This window comes from Zalophus californianus, chromosome 3, assembly GCF_009762305.2.
Source record: "Zalophus californianus isolate mZalCal1 chromosome 3, mZalCal1.pri.v2, whole genome shotgun sequence".
In the NCBI taxonomy this organism is placed as follows: Eukaryota; Metazoa; Chordata; class Mammalia; order Carnivora; family Otariidae; genus Zalophus; species Zalophus californianus.
This window is the reverse complement of record NC_045597.1, coordinates 120,922,488-120,949,103: the sequence shown is the minus strand read 5'-3', so window position 1 is coordinate 120,949,103 and position 26,616 is coordinate 120,922,488. Positions and strand designations below refer to the sequence as shown.

Here is a 26,616-nt window from a genome sequence, read left to right as displayed (position 1 = left end):
GAACCGAATAAGGTGTTCAGCATAAAAGGTAATGCTATGACGTTGACTTCAAAGTTAGCAGATGAAACCAGTCGCTTCCTTACATTGAACTGTTAAAGGTCAGTTACCAGAGAGAAAAATATTAGTGGAAGCTTCCATTTAGTGTAGCACTACTTTAGCTAGCATTGGATAACCAGGTGAAGAAACTTGCCTTAGTGGCTGTCTTTTGTCATTTATTTTTCCCAAAAAAGCATATTAAATTGCAATATTTTTAATTGAGAGGAAAGAATATGATTATTTGAAAAATATGGGAATCAGGAAGAATTAAAACAGGTTATAAAGAAAAAAAATTACAAATTGAAACAGGAAAAATATACCACATTTTTTAAGCACCTAAGTTAATGATATCGTGAGTCTGTGATACAATTTTGGAGACCTGATCTTAAAAGCAAAAGTAATCAACAGCATTTAATGTATATTCAGTGTTTGAAAATATAACAGGAATAAAATGAGAAAATCCACTCAGATTTTGTTCTTTGCTTCTGTTACACATAGAAACAAACATTACTGTTTCCTGATCGGATACTGAGTGAATAGGTGATAGCGGGCAGTTCATCCAGAATCGTTCATATGTAATCAGTAGACACGATGCCTTATGTGACAACTCTTCATTTAGCTTAATTTACTGTAACTCACACGTATTAATATCCTGGTAAGCTCCCTGGTGTCCCATTTCTGGCAGTGTGTGTGTCTCATTTTCTCTGTATGGGATTCCCTTGTGAAATATTTGGGAATTTTTTCATGGAAAACATCAGGAAGGGAAGGATGCTGCTTGGAGGAATAGTTTTTTATATGGTTGACTAAGTAATCTGTTACTCAAAAGGTGATAAAAACATGCAGTTTGGATAAATTGCTTTAACATTTATTGCAGAATTTATAATTACATAAATTGCTGAAAATAATACCATTAAATAAATGTAATAGTATTTGTTTTTCTTGCTGTATTTCATTCTTAGATTTTACAAAGATTTATTAAATTTACACTACATGTAAGCCACAGTGCTATATGTTTATAGATCCAAAACAGATTGTCAGAAATTCCATTTCACTAGTATGAATAAATAGATAGCTTCCACTAAAAACAACTATGAATGCTTTATAAACTATTTATAGTTTATTTGTTGTCTACTTATGTATTTATTTACCCTAAGATGGCTCATGTATTCTTGTTGTATGCAATGGATTGTATTCCTTTAATATAGTTATTAATGTTTGATCCTCAATTTGTGTCAGATTTCTTCAGTGGGAAACTCTTCAATCTAGCTCTTGTGTCTTTTTTGATTTTTTCCCCATCATTCTTTGAATACTTTCTTACTGAGAGCAGTAAAAGACATTTCAGGCTTACTTATTCATTTCTATATCCCAGCTCTGGAATTAGCTTTTTCTCCAAAAAGGCCTCACAACCTTTAATCGAAAAAAGGATATTTAAAAGCTGAGATCAGGGTGTTATGTGTGCTTATTATTACCTGTATCATTGCTCCTAGGCTCTCTTAAAGGACAAAGAAAGCAAATATGACATATATAATATCATTTTCATATCTATCCATTTATTTTTTCTCTCTCTTAAAGACCATGAATTCCTACTGTTATTTCAAGTTCCCAAAAGTGAGAAATTTTACTCTCATTAGTATCAATATGTTTATTCATTTGACCAAGCCTAGAACACACAGAAAATAGTTTCACCATTGCTAACTCCTATTACTACAAAAAGGAATTCATATCTGTTTACCATTCTCTCTTTGTGGAATACATAAACCTTTTTTTCCCAGTTTTATCAAGAAACAGTTGACATCCATCACTGTTATAAGTTTAAGGAATACAGCCTGATGGTTTGATGTACATATGTTGTGAAATGATGACCACAAAGAATTCAGCTAACATCTGGCTCCTCACATGGATACACAGTAACAGGAAAAGAAAGAATAAAAAGAAAAAGAAGGGAAAATTTTTCTCTTTGTGTTGAGAACTCTTAGGATCTAGTCTCTTAACAACTTTCCCATATATCATACAGCAGTGTTAGCTTTAGTCATCTTGTGTACATTACATTCTAGTATTTATAGCATTCAATTCGTTTTCCCAAAAGCAGACATTCACGTCATCCCCACCCCTATCAAGTTTAGAATATTTTTCTCAGGCCCCTTCCTAGTTATTTTCCTCTCGTGCCCTATTACTTTCCTGAATTTTTGTCCTGAATGTACCACAATCTGTTTATACATTCTTCTGTTGGTGGGCATTTGAATCATTTCCATTTTTTGGTTATTTTTGAACAAAACCTCTACAACTATTCTTGTGCAAAACTTTTCGTAAAGACCTATTTTCATTTCTCTTGGGTAAACACCTAGGAGAGGAATTATTTGGATTATACAATAGATACATATTCAATTTTGTAAGAAACTGCCAAACATTTTTGTAAATTATTGTTCCAATTTACCTTCCCAGATTCAACATATGAGCATTCCAGTTGCCCCACAACCTTGCTTACATTTGATGTTGTCAATCTTTAAAATTGCATCCATTATAACTGATAAGATATGGAATTTCTCTTTATTTTTATAATTTTTGTTTCCATGATTTACTAATAATGCTAATTAGTGTTTTATGTATAAGTTGTCCCGCACTTAAAGACCTACATTCTGATGGTTTTTGATGGAGTGTGTCATAAATGTTGATAAAGTCAGGGTTGTTGGCTACATTTCTCAGATCTTCTCTATCTTTGTTAATTTTCTCTCTATGTATTCAGTATTATTGATAAAGGTGAGTTGAAATATCCATGTATAATTATGGATTTATGTATTTCTCCTACCAGTAATATTAGGTTTTGCCTCTCATGTTTTGAAGCTCTCTGGTTAGCTCCTTATACAATCTTTGTTGTTATGTCTTTATGGCCATTTCTGCCTTTTAATTAATGTTTAATTTTGTATGCATAAATATAATTATTGTTATGATTGCATTTTGATATACATTATATGTTTGTTTTCAATTTGTTTTCTCCATTTTTTAAATTTTTCTATGTCTCTTTTCTGTTCTATTTGGAGTATTTTAATACTTCAGGGAATTATTTTTCAATGTATCCATTGACTATTTGGCTATACTTCTCTGTTCATTTTTAATGATTTCTCTTCATATTATAATATACATACCTTACATTTCATGGCCGATTTGGAATTGGTGTTTTGTTACTTTACATAAAATGTAGGAAACCTTATAATTATACAGGTCACTTTCCCCTTTTATGTTATTGTTGCCATATGTATCATATCCACATATATTGAAAATCCCATGAAATAATGTTGTAAGTTTTTCTTCAGTGGTATTATAGTCATATGTATTTTAAAAAACCTAGAAGAAAAATATTGTTAAATATACCCAGATATTTACCATTTCTCTTATTTTTTTCATTCCTAAAATTCTGTTTCCTGCTAGTATCATTTTCCTTAAACCTGAGGAACTTTATCATTTGCTTTACAGAAGATCTTTTGGAAAGAAATTCTCTTAATTATCCTTCATTTTAGGGTGATTTCATTTCACCATTATTTCTGAATAACATTTTTATGGATATGAAATATTAGACTAATAATTTTTTAATACTTTAAATATATCATTCCATTGTCTTCTGGCTGGTATGGTTTCTGATGAGAAATCCACTGTCATTTAAAACAGGTATAAACCTCTAACATGCCAATTTTTCTGATTGCTTCTAATACATTTTCTTTATTTTTGGTTTTGACATACCTGAGCATTGTTTTCCTTAAGTTTACTCTATTTAGGTTTGCTGAGTTTATTACATTTGTAAATATATGCCTTTTGCTACCTTTGGACAGTTTTTGGTCACCATTTCAAATATGTTTTCTGCACAAATCTCTTTCCTTCTGAGACAAATGCTACAGCATTTGATATTGTCTCCCAAGTTTCTAAGGCTTTATTATTTGATTTTTCAATTATTTTTGTTCTTGAGATTTCAAATTTTTATTGATCTCCTTTTAAGTGAGTGAACTTTGTCCTCTGTCATCCTGATCCTATCAAGTGAATATCCTTTAATGGCACCTTTTGTATTTTTTAGTACTAAATTTTTCATTTTTTAATACAGCTTTTATTTATCTGAGTACTTCTACCTTTCTAATTCAAAGCATTTATCTTTATGTCAGGGAACATGGTTATAAGAGGTGCTTTAAATTCATTGACTGATAGTTCCAACATTTGGGCCATCTTGAAATTGACATCAATTATTTTTTTCCCTTTGCAATTTGTCATAGTTTCCTAGTTATTTGCATACCAGGTAATTTTGGATTTATCTTGAAAATTTAAAAATTATGTTTGAGTTTATTGTTCCTCTTGTCTTGTGGAGAATGTTGATTTTTGTTTGTTTTAGTAGAAAATTTACTTGATTAGGTACAGACCTAAATCTATGTCACCTTCTGTGGCCAGTGGTTCTAATGTCAGTTCAGTTTTCAGAGGCTCTCTTAATGTCTCATTTCTAATCTGGCCCATATGCCTTTCAAGGGTTAGAGTCTGGGATTTAGGCTGTAGTTAATTTTCTGATTTAGTTCTCAGCTCATTGTGTTGTTTTGGTTTGATCTTGTGCATATCTAGTTGAAAAAGAGTCTGGGACTTTTACCAGTTCATACACAGAATTAGCATATCCTTTTTTCCAGATCATATTTCTGGAATTTTTCTCATACTATCCAGTTCTCAGGAAACTTTTCTCTTGGTTCTCTAGCTAGAAAAATAAGGTTTCTCTCCAAAACTTATTTTCCCACTGCTACTTAGTTATACACTCCTGGTCACTCTCATGGCAAAGTAGCAAGAGAAGAGAAAGAAAAAAAAAAGTAACAGGGATTCCCCTTAAGTATTTGGACCACAAGTTCTGCTTTTCCTAACTTCTCTGGCCAGAAAAGTGAACTTTCTCTCAAGATGGCTCCATCACTGGTATAGCTATACAATTCCATGTCCAAATGCTACCCACAAAGCAGAAAGATGGGGAAAATGGAAAGCCCCCACAATTTTCAGTTCTTTATTTTCTTTGATCACATTTGCTAAGACTTTTATATATATATATGTATATATATGTGTATATATATACATATATATGAATAGTATATAAATAGAAATGATAAATATAAATAGAAATAATATATAAATAGAAATATATATTACAGATATGTTCAAAACAATAACTTTTATTTTTTGTTAGCTTTTAAAAATTTTCTTGGAGTTTTTTCTTCAAAATGTTCTGCACTCACTTTTGTTATTGTATAAGCAATGTTTTATGCATCCTTAAAATATTAATGTGGTCTATTTCATTATTTTAAAATATTTAATTTTCTTTATCATTTTTCTGTGATTCATGGTTTATTCAGTTATATGTTGTTTAATTTACATATTTGAAACATTTTCAATATATTATGGTTATGGTTTTTTAATTTAACTATTTTTATCATTTTGAAAATTGTACATTTGTATTTTTTGTGATTATATATTTCTTTATGTTCTTGAACAGACTTATAATTGCTTTAAACTGAAATAAGTCAATCAGAGAGGCATGTATCATATGATCTCACTGATATGAGGAATTCTTAATCTCAGGAAACAAACTGAGGGTTGCTGGAGTGGTGGGGGGTGGGAGGGATGGGGTGGCTGGGTGATAGACATTGGGGAGGGTATGTGCTATGGTGAGCGCTGTGAATTGTGTAAGACTGTTGAATCACAGACTGTACCTCTGAAACAAATAATACGTTATATGTTAAAAAAAAAAAGAAGAAGGTAGCAAGAAGGGAAAAATGAAGGGGGCAAAATCGGAGGGAGAGATGAACCATGAGAGACCGTGGACTCTGAGAAACAAACTGAGGGTTCTATAGGGGAGGTGGGTGGGGGGATGGGTTAGCCTGGTGATGGGCATTAAAGAGGGCACGTACTGGATGGAGCACTGAGTGTTATATGCAAACAATGAATCATGGAACACTACATCAAAAACTAATGATGTAATGTATGGGGATTAACATAACATAATAAAATAAAAAAATAAATAAACCCATTGTTAAATTTCACATTTGAGTCAGCTCTATGTTGGTTTCTACTGGCTGCTTTTTCTATTGAAATTCTCACGTATATCTGTGTGTCTAGTCATTTTGAGTGATTATTGGGCATTTTAAATAATATGTTGTAGAATCTCTGTATTTTATCTTCTTTGGAAGTGTATTATTTTTGACTTGCTATGCAGTTAACTTAGTTGAATGAAAGCTCGATTTTCACTTGAAAGAAGGTGAAACCTCTGCTCAGTTTTTAGCCTTCCATCTATGTCACCTCACCTTGAAATCTTCCTTAAGCATGCACAGATTAAGGGTCAGATAGGATTTTGATGACATTTATATGCAACTTTTCTGACTTCTCCTTCTGTGGCCATCTCCTTCCTGGGATTTCTTCCTTCATTTTCCATGCATTTAAGGAACCCTAAATTGTATCCTCTGTTTCCTTAAGGACTGTGCCTTACTACTTGAGTTTTAGCTGCCCTGCACTGCAGGAACTGGAGAATACACTTAGGAAAAAAAAATGTATAAATCCAAGTCCCATTCATTATAGTGCCATTCTTTCAAGGGTCAGGCTCCCTTATTTCTGTCTGAATTTGGTTATTCTTCAGTGTTTCAAAATAGTTATTTTTTATATTTTGTGCAGAATTTATAATTGTTATCTGCAAAAGACTCAGTTTGAGGGTAGAAACTGTCATTACTGAAATCTACACTATTCCACAAATATATGGAAGGTGTTTTATATAGTGTTTGTGAGGTAAATATGGCATATGTATACAAGTATATTTATATTAATTAAATCTTTATCATAATTTTTATTTTTGTTTTTCTTTTGGATGAAGAGATTCTTAAATTTCCTAGTATGATTGTTTTTTTTCCCTAAAGTTCTCTTTGCATTTGTAATTTTTCTTTTTCTTTTTTTTTAAGATTTTATTTATTTATTTGACAGAGAGAGAGACAGCAAGAGAGGAACACAAGCAGGCGGAGTGGGAGAGGGAGAAGCAGGCTACCCGCTGAGGAGGGAGCCCCATGTGGGGCTCGATCCCAAAGTTCTGGGATCATGACCTGAGCCGAACACAGACGCTTAATGACTGAGCCACCCAGGCACCTCTGTAATTTTTCTTTCTCTTTCTCTCTCTCTCTCTTTTTTTTTCATTATACAATTTATTGCTATGTTATTCAGGTCATAAAGGTTCATAATTGTTACACTTGTTCTAATGTAATATGACATTCTTTTTCCCGCTTATTATATTCTTCTTGAAACATACCTTTGCATCATTTAATCTATTAACATGATTTACCATTGTTCATTATTTTTACTTACCTTTTTTGAGAATGTATTACTTCTTGAGGACAAATACTTTTAAGACATTGATAGACAGGATCCCATTTTCTAAACTTACATGAATTGTATGATGCTGGTAATCTATTGTTTAACTACTGGCTAAAAATACACTAACAGAAGTGAATTTTGTGTAAGAACAGGTAATGTAAATAATTTGCTTGAAAAATTTAAGTGTGTCAAAATATTAGTTGTCTTTAATTATCAAATGTGTTGAGGTCAAGTCAATGTATAATATTTTCTTCACACTTCCACTAGTAAGTTTATACTATAAGGATTCCATTATTACACTGCACATTATAATAAAACCTTTTATTTGTTTCACATATTGGTCTGTGTCCAACTTTACATGAGTCATTTTCTTTGATGTCATTTTTAAACAAATAGGCAGCAATACAGATTCTTTGTAGCCATTTATAGTTCACCAATTTTATAATCAAAGTGGCAAATAAACATTTGCTTCACTCTTGAATATTCAGCATATTTTAGTCTAAACAAGTTATCAGAAACTAAATTATATACAAATTTGAATTCCAAAATTGTAAAGAAGCTCTTAATGTGATTTACTTAAGTTTTTCTTAAGTGTATTATAATTTAGTACCCTTTGACACATTTTTCCTGAATTAATTTTTAATATCTTGTGATGAATTAGAATTTTAAAACCATAGTTGATACTAAATTGATTAAATATTAAAATAGACAACACCAACTTAATAGTTTTGATATATAATCTTTTTTTCTGTAGAAGAAGTGATGAAATATACTGAAATAGATATTTTAGTTAAGATATGATTTCTTTCAGGGTACTTGTATTTATAAAATTAACATTAAATTTTTTGAAACAAATGAAGGCTTTTTTAGATTTGTGTATTTATTTTGAATTAGCAATTAAGTAAGGATATACAATTTTTTTAATTTGCAAAATACAGATCTCGAACAATAACAAACAGATGATATGAGTAATTTTAGATTAATTAAAATAATTAGATTAGTTTGTCCATAGACGTCTGGTATTCAACATTATCATAATTATTAGACAGTTATGTCCATTCACAGGGAGCACACCACTATGTTTGAGTCTAATAGCTAATCAAACAAAAATCAGACTTTATCCTCATAAGAGAATTAGTAAAAAAGGAAGAAAGAAAGCATGGTCATAAACAATAAAAGTTAAAAAAAGTCCGGGAAGTGTTCTAAAGTAGTCACATAATAAGTAACTTTTCATTAGATGAAAGAGATAAACTTTGCTTAGTATTGAAACATAATGGATCAATTTTTGAAGTTAGAATACCCAAAATCTAGATGTGTCTCTGCCACCTACTCAGAATGTGTTCTCAGAACAATCACTTAAATATTTGAGTTCAATCTGTAAAATAGGAATAATAATACCTTTTCTCTCTTCCTCACAGAGGTGTTTTAAGAATCAAATCAAATAGTTTTATACTTAAAAGCACTTTCTAAACCTGCCAAGCAATATAGAAAAAAAGTTTTTTTTGTAGATATAGTCAATTTTACATATTCCTTTAAATTCCATTCTTTTATTAAATGACTTGATATTTTTTACTCTATTTTCCTTTGTCTGAATTCTATAAGAATATGGAAGAATATTCCAAGTCTTGCCACATTGCAGAGTTTTATAATAAAACAAATATGAGGTAAGAATGGAATAATCAAAGAGGAAGCAAGCAAAACCAGCAGTCCTCTTAGACTACACGGTTCTGATCTTGATCAATCAATAAAAACTTTATTATATACTATGTACTTATGAAAAAACATTGTAAATTGAAAACATAGTCACAATATTTTGCTATTTCTCATTTTAAATGTGGCTTATTCTTTAATCCTTTCAATCTGGTCTAGTGTTTGACCAACATAATGTGGAAATCACATCGTGTGAATCACCCAGCCTACTTCTCAAGAGGTCTTACAGCTTCCACTTTCATCCTTTTAAAATGTTGCCTAATGGCTTCCATGTAAAATACAGCATTTTGGCCTAGGGGAGAGTTGGAGACCATGTGGAGGAAAATGGAGCCAGATCCAAATTCCAAATTAGTTGGTGAGGTTATCTTCAATATTCCATCCTGGCTGTCCCTAAGGTGACAGCAAATCCAACAGAGGAATTATATAGCCAGCCCTCAGATTTGTGAGGAATAATAAATTATTAATGTTTTAAACCACTAAATTTTAAGGTGTTCTTTTACACTATAGATAACCACTAAAATTTTCAAGGAGGAGGTAATATTTTGGCAAAATCTTACTATTTTCACCCATCTGTGGTCTTGACCACAGTCTGACTAATGCAAAATCTTTTTGTATACTAAAAACTTTGACAGTGTTCAGTTCATTGTTGGTTCCCAGTTAAGTGAGGCAAATTAGCAATGACTGAATAATAATCAGCAGTAGTTGTCCAATTCTGTGTATATATTTTCAGCTTGAGTCCTGCTGATAAAATAACTATTTCTATTTCCCCCTTCAAGAGGAATAAGGGTCATTGTAGGCATATAGATTTTGTGCCCAGCAAAAGATTTTTGCTTTGTGTTCCCTCCTATGTGGTACTCTGGTCTCAATCCTGTTAGAGAATATACCCCACTTCTTCTTTACTAAACTTCTCAGGGCAACCAAAGCATGCCTTGGACTAGTGTTTAATTATTATGTTGGTTTTATATCATCACAGATGTTTAGGATAAGGGGAATCTGCATTGAATAAGAAATAATACTTTAAATTGGGGAAATTTAAAAAAATCTGCCCTTACACTTTTATTGGTATTGCTGTTATATTTAGATTTGGTATTTTATTATAGTAATCACTATTACTTTATAACAATGATATAAGATTATAGGAAAATGTATGTCTTTTTTTGAACAGAAATATCTTAGAATGGTATTAGTAGGTAAAATTCTCAAGAAATAAATCTCTGGGTCAGTTTTGATAGTAAGTGCTAAGAAGAAGTAAACAGAATTGTAATATCCTTTGAATAAGTAGGTCCATTTCTTTTTTGCTAAATATTCATTTCTTAAAGATTAAGTAAATTATCTGTGTATTCTAATGTAAGGTTCCAAATTTGCCCATTTGCTAAGATTTAAATTTGTAAACTTTCTAATGATACTTGGGGATGAATGATGGCTCTTGAGAGAAGTTATCATGCTACTCTGAAAATTAAGTGCAAATTCGGAGAAGAGAAAAAGGTACATAATAAAATAAGGATGCTATGCTTTGCTTGCCTCAGCACTTTTTCCTCTTTCATTTTCATGTCCACAACTATAATTTACCAGTTAAGGTATCACAATCAGATGATGTCTGTCATTCAAGTCATATGTATGAGATACAGTCTGAGAAAAATCTTAGCTTCTTCATCTTTGAAATTTAATATATTCTTCAGGAAAGATTTTATTTTTAGATTTTAATTTTAAGTAATCTCTACACCCAATGTGGGGCTCGAATTCACAACCCAGAGATCAAGAGTCCCATGCTTTACTGACTGAGACAGCTGGGTTCCCCAAGAAGGATTTTTTTAAACTACTTTTACAATAACAAGCTCTTTTGGGTTTCTGGATCCAATTCCAGCGCGCGCGCACGTGTGTGTGTGTGTGTGTGTGTGTGTGTGGAATTTCCTCCATACTACCAAGCAATTCTTCAGATACCAGCTGGGTGTTCTATAATTTAACTCAATTCTGACACTATCTACCCAGAGATCACATTAGATTCCAAAGGTTAAGAATTTAGTTTTTCTCTTCTGGCCCCTCCGCACAACACATACACCTCAGATATCAACTGCAAGCTGCGGTTCTTACCTGTGTTTCCGGCCAACTGGCTATAAATCATAGGTTCCCATGACCCACTCCTCAGGTTTGATTTATTTGTTAGAGCAATTCTAACTCTATAACTTAGAGAAACATTTTACTTACTATGTTACTGGTTTATTATAAAAGGAAATAACTCAGGAACAGCCAGATGGAAGAGATGCATAGGGCAGGGTAGGGAGAAAGGGCACCGCGCTTCCCTGTCCTGTCCATGTACATCACTCTCCCAGCACCTCCATTTGTTCACCAACCTGGAAGCTTCTCTGAACAGTCTCCTTTTGAGTGTTTATGAAGGCTTCATTACATAGGCATGATCAACTAAATTATAGGCCACTAGCAATTGATTCAATCTCCAGGCCCCCTATCCCACCCCAGAGGTTGAAGATGAGCCTGAAAGTTCCAACCTTTTAATAACCACGGTTGGTTCTTCTGGCAACCAGCCCCCATCCATAGGTCATTAACATAACAGAAAGACACCATTACTGTGCTTATCACTAGGAAATTCAAAGAGTTTTAGGAGCTCTGTGCCAGAAGTGGGTACAAAGACTAAATATATATTTATTATAAATCACAATATCATATAAACATGTCTTTCCAGTGCTTCTTTTAAATGGTTACAGTAAGATAGATTGGCTTGGTTGGTAATTAATTTTTGATGAAAAGTGACCAAATTTAAACAAGTTTCAAAGTGCCCCAATTTGAGTTTTATAGCATCCATACTCTAATTTTTAAACAATAATTTGATACTCTGGTTTCTCCTCATATCACATAAATCTTTTGCCTTTTAAACAATAATTTGAAAGAATAATGCCTTCCATTTGGAAAAAGAAAAAATACATTATGCAAATATAAACTTAAATAGATATAAACATTATTAAATGTCCATGTAAATATGGATGAAACAGTTCACTTGACCAGAAGCATTAGTAGAAATTCAGCTGTCTAGTGTTGAGTGGATAATGAAACCAGGAAGAATGTCCAGATGAGTTAATTGCACTAAAATCTTAATAAAGTAACTTAATTTCTTGTGTTTTAGAATTTTTTTTAAAGATTTACTTATTTGTTTTTGAGAGAGAGAGAAAGAGAGAGAGTGCACACGCATGAGTAGGGGGAGGGGCAAAGGAAGAGGTTAAAGAAGCAGACTCTCCACTGAGCATGGAGTCCAACAAGGGCTGGATCTCAGGGCCCCGAGATGATGACCTGAGCCAAAACCAAGAGTCAGTTGCTTAACTGACTGAGCCACCCAGCACCCCAAAGTAAGTTAGTTTCTAGCAAAAGTTGGAACTGGACACTAATGTTGAACGCTGGCTCTCATGTCATTTCAAAACCAAATACTTCTGAACATTTCTGGGCTGTATTACTGAATATACTGCTGATAGGTTCTTCCCCCACTGGTCTTTTTATTATTTCCGTAGCCTTGCCTTCTCCACAATGGCATATAGTTGGAATCATACAGTATGTAGTCTTTGGCTTCTTCCACTTAGTAATATGCATTTAAGTTTCCTTCATGTCTTTTCTTTTTTCATTTTCTTTTCTTTTTTTTTTTTTTTAGCATTGAATAATATTCCATTGTCTGGAGGTACCACAATTTATGTATCCATTCACTTTCGGAAGGACATGTTGGTTGCTTTAAGTTTTAACAATTACAAACAAAACTGCCATAAACAGCAGTGTGCAGGGTTTTGTGTGGATATAAGTGTTTAAGGCTTTGGGTAAATACCAAGGAGCGCAGTTGCTAGATTGTATGGTAAGAGTATGTTTAGTTTTGTAAGATACAGCCAAACTGTCTTCCAAAGTGATTGTAACATTTCTCATTCCCACCAGCAATGAGTGGGTTTCTGTTGCACCACATCCCTGTCAGTGTTTGATGTTGCCAGCATTTTGGATATTGGCTTTTCTAATAGCCTTGTACTGGTATCTCATTGCTATTTTAATTTGCATTTCCCTGATGACATATGATTTGGAATATCTTTTCATCTGCTTATTTTCCATCTGCATATCTTCTTTGGTGAGATATCTGTTAAGGTCTTTGGCCTACTTTTTAACTGGTTTGTTTGTTTTCTTATTGAATTTTAAGAATTCTTTGTATGTTTTGGATAATAGTCCTTTAATGGCTGTGTCTTTTACAAATATTTCTCCCAATCTGTGGCTTGTCTTCTCATTCTCTTGACAGGGTCTTACAGAGAGCAGAAGTTTTTGATGTCATTGAAGTCCCATTTATCAATGATTTCTAAAATGTTGTTACTATATCCAGGCTCATCTTACATTTCCCTTATGTTATCTTCTAGGAGTGTTATGGTTTTGTGTTTTACATTTAAGCCTATGATCTATTTTTAGTTCATTTTTGAAAGGTGTAAGGTTTCTGTCTAGCTTTATTTTTTTTCATGGGGATGTCCAGTTATTTCAGCACCAATGGTTGGAGAGACGATCTTGACTCCCATTGTATTGCCTTTGTTCATTTTTCAAAGATCAGTTGATTGAATTTATGTGGGTCTATTTCTTGTCTCTGGATTTTATTTCATTGATATTTGTCTATTCTTTAGCCAATGCCACACTCTCCTGATTACTGTATCTTTATAATAAGTCATGAAGTCATGTACCATCTGTCTTCCAACTCTGTTCTTCTTTTTCAATATTGTGTTGGCTCTTGGTGTTTTCTGCCTCCGTATAAACATAGCATATCTTTTCATGTTTGTTTTAAGATAGATTCTCTTTTGTTAACGACTCAAAAGAAAATCTGACTTTAACATATCAAAATTTTCCCTTACCTATAGTACACATTCTGAATACTTAATAGTACTCTTTTTAAAACCTTGAGTTTTTGTGCAGTTTTTCACTATTTCTTCATTAGTTTTGATCTAATTCAGGAGACTCCACTTCCATGTGAATACAGTTTTAAAGAAGGACTTGACATCTTTTCTGACTCTCTCTCTCTGTTCTTTCTTTCCCTCACAACCCCTCATATCTTATTCTTTGAGAGTAAGGCCCTAATGAGCAAATCTTTTGTACTTTTTAAATGATATCAAAGTGTTGTAAAGATCATAAACACATGGAGAAAGACAGGAAGAAAAAATAGCTGCAGTTATTAAACATTAAAGAATAAAAGGAAGTATTTACTTTTATTTCAAAATTCCAAGAAACTCTTTTGTATTTCCCCAGAATTCTAGTCACTGTATTGAAATGTGGAAAATGCAACTGTTGAAAAATTCATAATCTATTTTAGCTTTCAGAGCTAAACAGAGTTGCTGTTAGGTTAATTCTGTCAACATGAAGACCTTTATTAAAATAAAACTATATTTCTTGAAGTAAACTTATTTTTAGAATAGAAATTCTAAATTATAAAATTGTATTTATGGTGTAAATTGACTTAGAAAAAAATGAATTAGATGCATAAATTAGTTTCCATAAGATCACTGTAGTAAATTTTGCTTCTATATTTTTGTAATTAAAATTTGCTGTATAACTACTACAGACAACAGTCAATGAATCTCAGCTTCATCAAACTAGAGGTTGGCAGTTCTTCATGTGGGGGATCATATTTAGAAATTTATTTGCCTTATGAACTGATGGGGTAAAGTTGATTGGCCTCCAGGCCTGGGATTTGGGGTCAGGCCATTGATAAAGTTCAGTGGCTAAGAAAGAGGTCAGTGATTACTATTTATAATTTGTTTTGTGATAATTTTTTCATGCACATGTACTCAGAGGCCATGGGTTGCAGTTCATAAACTGAAACAAATGAATAAAAATATGTAAAACTAATTCTGTCAATTTTCAAAGACTAAGATATTTGTTATAGTCATTTAAATTAGTATGACTTTATGCATTAACTAGAAAGTACAGATGGACAATAACAAAATATCATCCTGTGTGTGCCCCTTTATGAATTTTCAGATATGAATATTTATAAAAATGGTATTGATGAAGAATTACAAGTCAACACAAAATAGAAGGGGTAAGTCTTCTCATATAAATTTGTTTCACAATTCTTCACGGCTATTTCTTTTTGTTCCTTAATGATCAAGAATTTGATCAATTATTTTATCTCTTTTATATGCATAATAAAGTGTTCTATCTAAAATACATCTTATATATTAGTTCCTAGATTTGTCATTGGCAAGTATTCTCTTACTGTTTATCAAATCTCTTTATTGGTAAATTCTGCCAAGACTTTTTTTGGAGAAAAATGTTTTATTCTGCTTGATTGACAAACAAAATCTATATTGAATTTCCTGTGATATTCATAACAAATTTCATTTTAGGAACATTCTTAGTACCTTGAAAAACATAGTATATAGATCCAGTTTAAAAGAATATTTTACCAAAAAACGACTAAGGTTTTGTCTGCATACATAGTCATTAATTAAATCAAAGCTCTTGTAAATATTATAAAATAAGAGATTAAATTAATTCTGAAAATGCTTTTCTTTCATTTGTCTTTTCTCCTTCTTGATTTTCATGGGACTCTGTATTGATAGGGAAAACAGAGTCAGTTCAAATGATGATGACTGCATAACCTCTATCTAACCAAATGGGAACCCAAGGAGGCTGGAGAGCAGAAGGGTAGCTATTTCTAATGTGACTCTACTATGCAGAGGACATAATAAGGAAAATTTTCCTTGAAATTTTGTTCTTGAAAAGCTGAAAGTAATTAGCAGCACATAGCAAATAACATACAAGGTTCAGAGTATATATGTGGCAACATAGGTCAATATTTGATTTTGAGTCTTGGACAGATAGGACATCCATTACTGGGGATCACTCATTGCCGTGTTCCTTATATTTTCATAAAGATAGGGCTTTATCTGGCCTAAATAAGTGTGATGTGTTTAAATGGCTAATTTTTTTTAAAGGCAACTTTTTTTTTTTAAGATTTATTTACTTATATTAGAGAGAGAGTGAGACAGAACATGAGCGGGAGGGGCAGAGGGAGAGGAAGAGCGAATCTCAAGCAAACACTCTGCTGAGCTCAGAGCCCCACAGGGGCCTTGATCTCAGGACCCTGAGATCAGGACCCTGAGATCACAACCTGAGCCAAAACCAAGAGTATGTTGCTTCACCAACTGTGCCATCCACGGGCCCCCAAACAAGGCAACTTTAAAAGATGCTTGTTAAAATGTTTAATTATCAGGTAGAAGATGATCACATGATTGGGGATGGGGTGTTAATGCCTCTCTTAGATTAAAACATAAACTAAACTTAGAGATGACTTATTGGTTAAGTGACTGTTACTAGAGAAAGTGATATTCTGAGGAATTGAGGGGATCACATTTGATCACATAAGGTGATCAGTTTTATTTGGCATAAAGATCCACAGTGAGATAGATTGCTATGTACACAAATCAAACTTCGTGTGATCACTGTTAGTGAGGAGGTTGAATCACCTTGTAGTTACAAATAAGGGCATTGGAATGGGACGATGTCTTTTCCAACTTTGGCTATGGCTCATTCTAGCTCTGTACTAACTATGAGGAAGTTCCTTAAATTCTCTAGACCCCAATTTTTTCATGTATAGGTTTGAACTAATAATGGAGTTGGTGTGAGGATTAAAATTGATTGTGTGTATAAAACTCTTAGAACAGTGGCTGGCATATGTAAGTGTCCAACAGATGTTAGTATGGTAAGTGAGATTGAACATGCTATAGGACAGAATGTTTCTATGCTCACTGTATAGAGATATTTTACAGATATTAGTTGGAAATTAATGTTAGTTGTATCTCCAAACATAAGTTCTCCCTCAAGGGGAAGCAGTATTTCCCGTGGATTTCAGGAGTAACTAAATCTGTAAAGTGATCAAGCAGCCCATAAGCTATGCTGTGGTGGCAACTGCTAGATTTACTTGCCACACTTTCATAAATGTGTGAGACAATGAACCCAAATGAAAATACAAAGCTTATTACTCATGTGGCAGTTTTATAGACTCACATAGAGACAAGTGATTGTACCCTAAAATGAGGGCAAGGTAGACCTGCATATACAACTGACACTAGGAATAGGGATGAGATATGTTTTTGTGAAAATCTCCCATAAGATATAGATGAGAAACTTGTAGGCAACAGTGGTTTATCAGGATGTCTGCCTTTGAAGGCCATTCCACTAAAACTGTGGCCAAGCATTGTCTATATGGTCTATGTGGTGACAAGCAAAGTGTCCAGGATACCACAGTAAACCTATGACCCTACAATGCCAATTACATTAAAAACAGGACCAAAAGCTGTGGGATATTATTCACCTATTCCAACTTCTTTAAGAGTTTCCCAAGTTAAATGTCCACTATTATAAACACAATATTATGGTGACAGTGCTAAGAGATGGTGTTTCCAGAGTGCTAAGTGATTGATGAGAGTTTTTACATGGACTTTGTTAATTCATATGCATCAAAGTCTCTCCTTTTCAAGGGCTGATATGGTACAAAATCCAGGCAAGAACCAAGGTGTGGTAGAGGGGAAAAATCATAGTCAATAGCTTACACAAACTGTTGTTCAGAGTCTTAGGGAAAAACATATTGTTAGGTTTTCTCCAGATGTTGTGATTCTTTACACCATTTTTTTTAATTGGAAAAAGTTTATAATTGAAGATTAGGATTGCATCAGGACTCCTTTTATAATAGGTCTTAAGTTAGGGCAGTTTTGATACAACACAATTTATCAGAGAATCTTAGTGATAAATAATGCAATTTTACTCAGCATGGTTCCTCTGCATCTTTTTCCCTAGGACCTGAGATTACAGGAGTACATGGGGATTTAGAGGAAATTTTCACTGGGAGCATGACTACAGCAGAAGCAGATACCTCGAAAATGGCAAAAAGTCTCAGTAGGATTGAGTGTCTTTCCTTCTCCTCAAAACACACATTCCATAAATACTAAACGCTTCAGTTTTCTGATGTGCACACTTTCATGTGCCTTTGGGCACACTACTCTTTCTGCTCAGAATGAAACTCTCTCCAAACCCCATAAATTTGATGAATGCTTACTTATCATTTAGAATTATCTTAAATTCATAAATATGTTCTTCTTCCCTACTTTCGCATCAGATAACCTTCCCTCTCCTGTGCCTTGTATATATTTCTGTTATTATATTTCCTCACTAAACTGTTTTATTTCTTTTACATATTTATTTGTGCTTATTAACCATAACATCTTTGAGCTCCAGTTCATGATTCTTGGTTTTGCATCTGTGGTATAGAATTCTTTAAGTTTTTGTTCCACTGAATTGAATTGAATTGAATTTATTGGTTGTGTATTTTTCTATGAAACCATCTACACTCTTCCTTCATTTTCCTACTAACCAGTGGCAGGTATTTGAAAGATGGACAGGTTTAAGGGCACAGTCTTTTGAAATGGAGCAGAACAATGTTAAATGAGCCACAAAGAGATCAATTCCTACAATTTAGACCACAGAAGCCTAATACTCAAACCAACAAGCTCACCATCTTGAGGGCTGTAATGAAGCTAGAAATACATATTCTCTTTCTTTGCTGTGGTTTGGCCTGTAAGAGATCTGTATTTCCAGACTTCTAGAAAACAGAAGCTATTAAAATATAGTAAATGTTTACTGGTAAAGTTATTCACCTATTTAGTGGAGAAGGTAAAACTAATATGAATGAAATGTATTTTAAAGTCATAAAACAATTCAAAAATTTAAGGAACTAGAGTAAGTTTGAAAATAATTAAAAATGTCAACTACTTCAAAGGAATTTCATAATATCTATATTTTTTCAATTTCATAGTAGAATCTTTTATTTTAAAATGTTTATAAGTTCATACCATTCTATAACTTAAATTAGTAATAAATTGTCCTAAAAAGTCAGATGAATAAAGGTTACGAACTTTCTTTGTTCTATGAGATGCTTTCCAGGAAATATAATTATTTATTTATTTATTTATCAAGAAAGTAAACAATTATCTCATAATAGGGGCTTGGTGGAATTAATATTTTGTGTTATATATTCTTAATATTTGCCACTATAGAAAAAAAAATCAAAGATGGAGTTTTTCATTTGGTCTAGGTAGTTTTTCTCTGGTGGATCAAGTTTTGGCTCAAGATAAATAGCCCAGTGGATATTGTAACGTTCCACGGATGTTTTCTGAACTTGTCAGATAATAACAATCACCAGGGATCCTTGTTAATACATGCAGATTATCAGTTAAATTTGATGAGTATGTGTTGGACTTCATGAATCTGCTTCTTTTAATGTGAAGCCCAGGTGATTCTTAGTTTTCAATGTATTTGGACAACTGCATCTCTATACTATCTCAATGAATGAAACAATTTGGAACTTTTGCAGGAGTTTTTGGTCATTAATCCCCATCTTTCCCCTTGAAATACTTACTTTCCTCTCCAGATTCATCTTTCACCACTAATCTGTTTTCTGAGGATGAGTCATATTGAACTGCCTGCATGCTCCTTTTTCCATGCTGTTTACTGTGCTTTAAATCCTGGGGCCTATGCATTCCCTCACTTGGCTGACCACATTTACCATCTGAGACTTAAATCTAGGGTCCTCTAGGCATATTTCCTTGACATCCTGTGCCTTATATCTACCATGATGTGAAGCATTCTTCCTAGCCCCCTTTTATTTTAAATCTCTCCAACTAGACCCTGAGATTCTTGCGGTCAGGCAAATTACTCTTCATGTTCCCAGATGAGCATAAATCTGACATCTACGATAGATAACAAAAAAAATGTTTAACAAAGGAATGAAGACTACAAATTCTTTAGGTTCTATCTTTAGGCTAGTTTTATGTTAGTTAAGAGATCATTAACACAAAAACATTTAATTAACTAATTTAAAAAATTATCAAGATAATACATATGCATGTCAATAGTGTAAGGTAATACAAATTAAAAGTAAATTTTACCGGGCGCCTGGGTGGCTCAGTTGGTTAAGCGACTGCCTTCGGCTCAGGTCATGATCCTGGAGTCCCGGGATCGAGTCCCGCATCGGGCTCCCTGCTCAGCAGGGAGTCTACTTCTCCCTCTGACCCTCTTCCCTCTCATGCTCTCTATCTCTCATTCTCTCTCTCTCTCAAATAAATAAATAAAATCTTAAAAAGAAAGTAAATTTTACCATCTCCAACTCACGATAGATAACCACTATTACTAGTTTCTTGTTTGTATTTCTAGAAATGTTAATATGCATAAGTCATGCATATGTAGATATAGATGTCATATATACTCATATATGCACAAATATACAAATATCCCTACATATATGTTTGTTTTGTGTACACTTTTATACAAATAAATTAATACTATATTTATATTGTGGAGAAAATTTCATATCAGCTTATATAAATCCACCTCATTCCCTTTATTGGCTATCCTATTTTACACATGCATCATGATATAGTTACTTAGTCCTCTCCTACTGGATATTCAGGTTATTTTCATTTTTTCTCATTACAAACAATATTGTAATGAATGTTCTTGCATATAAATCTTTGAGCAATTTTTCTTCACAATGGATTTCAGATAGATATTTCTCAAATTAACCTTGGGAAAAACTGTCACAATTTACACTCCCCTAAAGAAGACACTGATGTCTGTGTCTCCCTACTCTCGTTAATTTTGTATTACCCAATTTATATATTTGGGCTGTCTCAGGTGTTTTAATTAGCATTTATTTACATATGCGTGAACAAGAGTGTTTGTGAATGTATATTAAGGATTTGGATCATTGGTTCTGTATTTTCTTCTACCTTAGATACTATTATATCTCAGTTTCTCTCTGCTCTACAGCTCTCCCGAAGTTTTTTTCATGCTTTTGATCACTAGTTCTCCGCTCATTTCTGAAGCCCTAGTTTTCATACTTTATTTTGTTTTTTAATATATGTTTTGCTGAAGCGAGCACTTTATTTTGTTTTTTAAATAAATGAAACTGTTCTTCAACATTTGACTATTTGATATAGTCAATGATTTATGTCTATGATTTATATAATGTCAGTTTGCCAGTTTTGCCACTATACCCATTCTATAGCTTTGGTTTTCACCACCTGTCTACCTAGAGTTAATAATGCTTATTACCTCTTCAACAAGCACAGAAAAAACTTCTAAAGTTAAGGAAAGTTCTAAATGTGAGGGACACAAAGAATATTTAGAATGGAAGGTACCGGCTTCCAGTTATGGAATGAATAATTCATGGGGATGAAAGGCACAGCATTGGGAATATCGTCAGTGGTACTGTAATAGCGTTGTATGGTGACAGACGGTAGCTACACTTCTAGTGACCATAACGTAACGTATAGACTTGTCGAATCACTGTGTTGTACACCTGAAACTAATGGAACATTGTGCGTCATCAATCCTTCAATAAAAAAAGAATATTTACTTAAAAATATGGCATGCTTCCTGATTTTGTGGATCATCCCTGCACAGGGGCCATGCCGATCTCTGTATTGTTCTAATTTTAGCGTATGTGTTGTGGAAGCAAGGACTAGACATCATTTTTCTGATCACAGAGTTGTCTATTCTGGTATAATTTGTGTATGTATGTGAGTGCTTGTATGTGTGTTCCAGTACTTAGTTTAACTTGTTGTACTCCTACCTAAGTGCTTTATCTGTTGGAGCTGCACTTGAGGAAGAGCCCTGAAATGATTTGCATTCTAAGTTTTGTGTATGCTCTAAGTTTTAGCATTTTCATCCATCTTTATCTGATCCTAAAATAATAAAGGTAAACTGGAGATAACTTTTAATTATCCTAGGATTTTGATAGTTTTTGAACATTGAGAGTCACACATATCTTAAAATATTAGATCATTTGCCATTGGATATCTCTTATCTCCACCAAAACGTTAACCTTTCGCTTTTACCACCCTAGTTTTAAAAATGTATCTTAGAATTTTGTATCTTAGAATATTGATGCTCACACATTAGCTTCCTTTAAATTATAGTGGAAAGATAGGTTTATGTTTGTTAACCTTTTGCATGGGTGTCTCTCACTGTCTCTCTCTCTCTCTTTCTCTCTCTCACTCTCAGGAAGTCAGGAATAGAAAGCAAGAGGAGACGGACGGGTACTTGACCTCTCGACCAAGTTGCTCTGTTTGGTGAGGTTGTACCACACTGCCCTTGCGAGATTTCCAGTAGAAACCGAACAGAGGTGTGAAGTAGAGGGACTAAGAGTGTTAGGCTCAAAGGCCGGATTGTCTGTTTTCTTGAAGTTAGGGTTATTGGCAACTGCCATTACACCATCTGAGCTGCTGTCACCCAGTACAGCCGACCGGCATGCACTAATTGCAGTGGCCTTTTCATCAAGTAAGATCATCCCACTAAACACAAAGAGCTGTCTTTCCATTAGCACAGACAGTAGCCAGCGAGATCAGCTGGGCTCCTTGAGTATGATTGCACTGTCATATTGTTATGATTTGTTCAAGTTCCGAGCATTTAGCAGATACCCTTTGCACCTCTCTTTGTACCTGAATACTATAACCTGACTGCCCCTATCATTTAAGAGGGTACTCTAGCTTTTCAAAGTTCAGCAACGCACAATTGCAGGCAGGCAACTGGTTTCTGACAAGAGATCAATACTGTCCTTCCAAACGCTGGAGTCAAGCTGCTGGCTCTGTCAGAGGGATGTGTGCTGTAATTGGATCACGGAGGCGGCGAGTCATCTGAGTTTCCCTTCAGCACTGTCACAGCTGTCAGATGTCATCCCGTTGTACAGCTGTCACTGCGGGAGGGTTGGGGCTCTCTTTCCGTTCTAACCCAATGCAAATGTCCACTTAGCAGATGAATATTGAAGATATTAGACACTTCTTTATGCCTTTATGCAAAATAAAGATCTGTGTCATCTGTGAATTTCATGGAAATAAGTTGCAATTTATTCACTGTGAGAAAAGTGAAGTGAAGCCTGTAAAAATGAGAAATTATTTGGTTCAGGCTATTAAAAAAAGGAATATTTTACAGAATAAACAACAATATGCAGATATTTTTCTTGCGATGGAAAAAAACTAATAGTGCGAAGTACTTAAATGGCCACCTAACAGTTGGAAGATGTTTTTAAAATAGGTATGTACCTTTTACTTCATCCATATTCTCAGAAAAGAAACAAATCTTGGATAGATTTAGGTCCTTTCAGATCATTAAAATTTGTTGAAAAATATAAGCCCAATATCTCTTAATGCAGCAATATGATGAGACTTAAGGAATGTAGTTATATTTAGAATCAGGTCAAGGAGTCTCAAGAAAGTTTTTAGGACCTTAAGACAGGACAGTCTCAATAAAATGAGTATGATGTTTTGGCCACAAAATCATTGTTTTCCTAAATTATGACAAGTGAAATAGAAGGATGTGTCCATAGTGGGCAGAATAATTATACAACTAATGGGTGGCTCATATCAATTTCAGTGACTTTTGCTTCTGTTCAAATTAAAAAGAATGGTCAAATAGAAATGCATTTTATTTCACTGTACTATACTTACAACACTCTATTTTTAGGAAGTGATGAATGGTTAACTTTGGAATTGTATATCTTGAGTCAGGTACATTTGCAACATACAGTAAAAATAAAGAGATGCCACTGATGTGTCTTTGGCAATTATGGGTCCACGAATTTCCCTAGACTACCCCGGAACAAAGTACAATTTTCATTTTTTTCGCCATTTTTTTTCCCCCTGCCTCTCTAAGCTGATGTCAGAATCATTTTTGGATAGCCGACAGAGTAATTTTTGATCTGGGTGGCTGAGTTCCTTTTTCTTGAGGTCCAGACCACACACCACATTCTCTGTCAAACAGGCAGCTTGCACTCGCCCCACTGACAGAGTAGCATGAACCTTATTTTCCAATATCTAAACTTAACGTCCTGTCATCAACCAGGGGAATGACACTGGGTCAGCCTCTCAAAATATCTGAATTTTTTGCCTCCATCTGGCACGATGAAGTGACCTCCCCTCATGTGATGTGGCTCGAGGTTTGTAGAGTCTAAAATTAGGGACTGCCAGAATCAAAACCTATGCATTTGGTCTGTGTTGTGGGGTATGGCAGTGGGAAGGGAAGGAACCCACAACAAGTGAACACACCCACTGTTTTCCTTTAAAAGATGAGGTGTTTGAAATGATGATAACATACCCTAATGAGGAAAAAAAAGTCACATTTCCCCTGCCTCAATTAGCATTTTTCTCTCAATGTGATTTCACTTTTACAAGAAACAGGCTAAAAATCCTATGAAAATTAAAATGTTTTACTCCAATGAAATGAATTATTGAGCAATCAACTCGTAGTTGACTATCGCTGGTATCGTAAAATGGTCTTTAAGTTACTTGGGCAGAAAATATAGGAATGAGTGGAGTAAAAATTTTAAACTTAGTTTCTTAAGGTTATTCTTCTGTGATGATAACTGTGAACTTTATATGCGACGCTAGTGACTCAAGTAGGCACTCCTTTTTTTTTTTTTTTAACATGGTTTATGGCTAATTACATCAGAGATCCAAAACACTCTTTTTTACATTTGCATTAATAAGGGTGTCACATGACCACATTGAAGTAGAAGTATACATCAAAGGTAGATTAAAGGTTGGTTAAGCATCAAACCATGTTCCATATGTAAATTTATAGCAATGATGTGCTGTAGAAAGCTTACCCTCTATTTCTCTGCTACTAAATAAAATTAAAAATTCACAACTCTGGTTTATGGGATTTTAAATGAATTTGATCTCTCTTTTGGGCAGGGCAAATAAGTGTTTTGTGATGTATTATTTTATAAAAAAAAAAAAAAAAGACCATCGTTCTGGCTCATTTAATTTTGCGAGTGAATGATCTAAGATTAACTACAGACTAGTCAGTGCAGTTTAAAAGCTGAAAGCAATTTTCAGCCATAGATGGTAATGCCACATTCAGTCCACAACCGAATGACTCTAAATGACTAAGCTTCGAGGTCTTTGTATATGACCACAGGGCCTGATAAAGCCATAGGAACACAGTAAAAGCACAAAAATAGTTCCAATTTATTTGGTGCCATCACTTTAATGAGATTAATACAGACGTGTTCATGTGCCTAATTGGTGATTTTGTTTTAACTAGTAATGAAGGATTAAAACTTCAGGCAACAGGCTGCTTGCTGGAGAAGGGGATTTGAGGGAAAAAAGTTTTTAATTATAAAAGGAAGCCGGGGAAGGACACCGATGCAGAGTTAATAATAATTCTTAAAAAAAAATAAACTGATTAAAATATGTACCCTGGATTTCTCCTGCCATCTGAGGAGAAAGGGTGATTTTATGAGCAGTACCACATATTGCTTTTATTTACCAATAGACCATTTCGCATACAAAAACCTATAGAACTGTTACTTCTGGTGAAAAAGCGTTAAAATTGAAAAGCATTGGCCCCCAGGCTACTGTGGAATTTCAAGTATGTAGTATTGTATTCTAATTTATTCTTTTAACAGTGACTGCCACGGGATGACCTGTGGCTAGCTGTCCTAGATCCCACAGCATCCCAGTAAACCAGAGCGTCTTTGGAGGAACTTCACCTATGACTTGCAACAAGATTGCCCTCCTCAAAGTCGAGTTGTGAGTTGTAACCGTTTAAATGCTAACAGTCGAGCATGCTGCCAAAACAAAAACACTCAGCCTATGCCATTAAAACTTAATTATAAGGGGGCAGCTGAGCCCTGTTTGAGTTTTGAATCTGAAAAATCTTGTTAAAAAAACAAAAACAAAAATGAAAGTACCAACCAAATCTATTAGCATCTGTCTCTACCAGCCCAGCGGACTATATTTAAATAGAATTGCAGGTTTTATCAGAGTTCAACAGCACACTCAACAATCCTCACATTAAAACCTATTTTGATTATGGTTCCTCTGTCATAACCATGAGATGGACCGTTGTTTTATCTCACTTTTGGTTGCGGTGAGTGATCTAACTTGGGCCATGTGTATCTGTCCGCATGCTCAATTTTTTTTTTCTTTCAGCACAAAGAGTAAAAAATAAAAGAACTCTATCCCTACACTGCCAACCGAACAAAACAATATTATCTCGGCAATTATTTGTGCCCCCCTCCCCCGAAACTTGGCCCCAACGCTGACGTGTCAATTTGATTAGGGGAAAAAGCCCTGAAATGCAAGAATTTTGTCTTTGATGTTCTGTTATGAACCACTTTAAAAGGACTCTGGGTAGTGATACTGCGCAGTGTAAGATGCTACCTTCCCAGAGAATGAAGACAGAAATATATTTTACATTTCTTGTCAGATTGAACTTTAAGACATCCTGACTGCTTTCTCTATAATTTAAACATCACAGCCAAAATGGCAACATGCTTTGTTCAGTTCCAGTTGTGTGGAGTTTTAGTGCTTCATTGATTCAGAGGAAGTCTGAGGCGGGCACCCCGAGCCGGGGCGTCAGAATCACTCTCTCACTGCAGCATGTCAAGCCATTATATCCGGGACCAGAATGTCACCGTGGTCTCAATGGTTCGTCAGC

The 26,616-nt window shown here is 34.0% G+C and overlaps 1 pseudogene; it reads right to left on the bottom strand.

The window, feature by feature from the left end:
• Positions 1-21,534: 21,534 nt before the first annotated feature.
• On the bottom strand, positions 21,535-21,634 carry LOC113921142 (annotated as a pseudogene).
• Between the last annotated feature and the right edge of the window lie 4,982 nt (positions 21,635-26,616).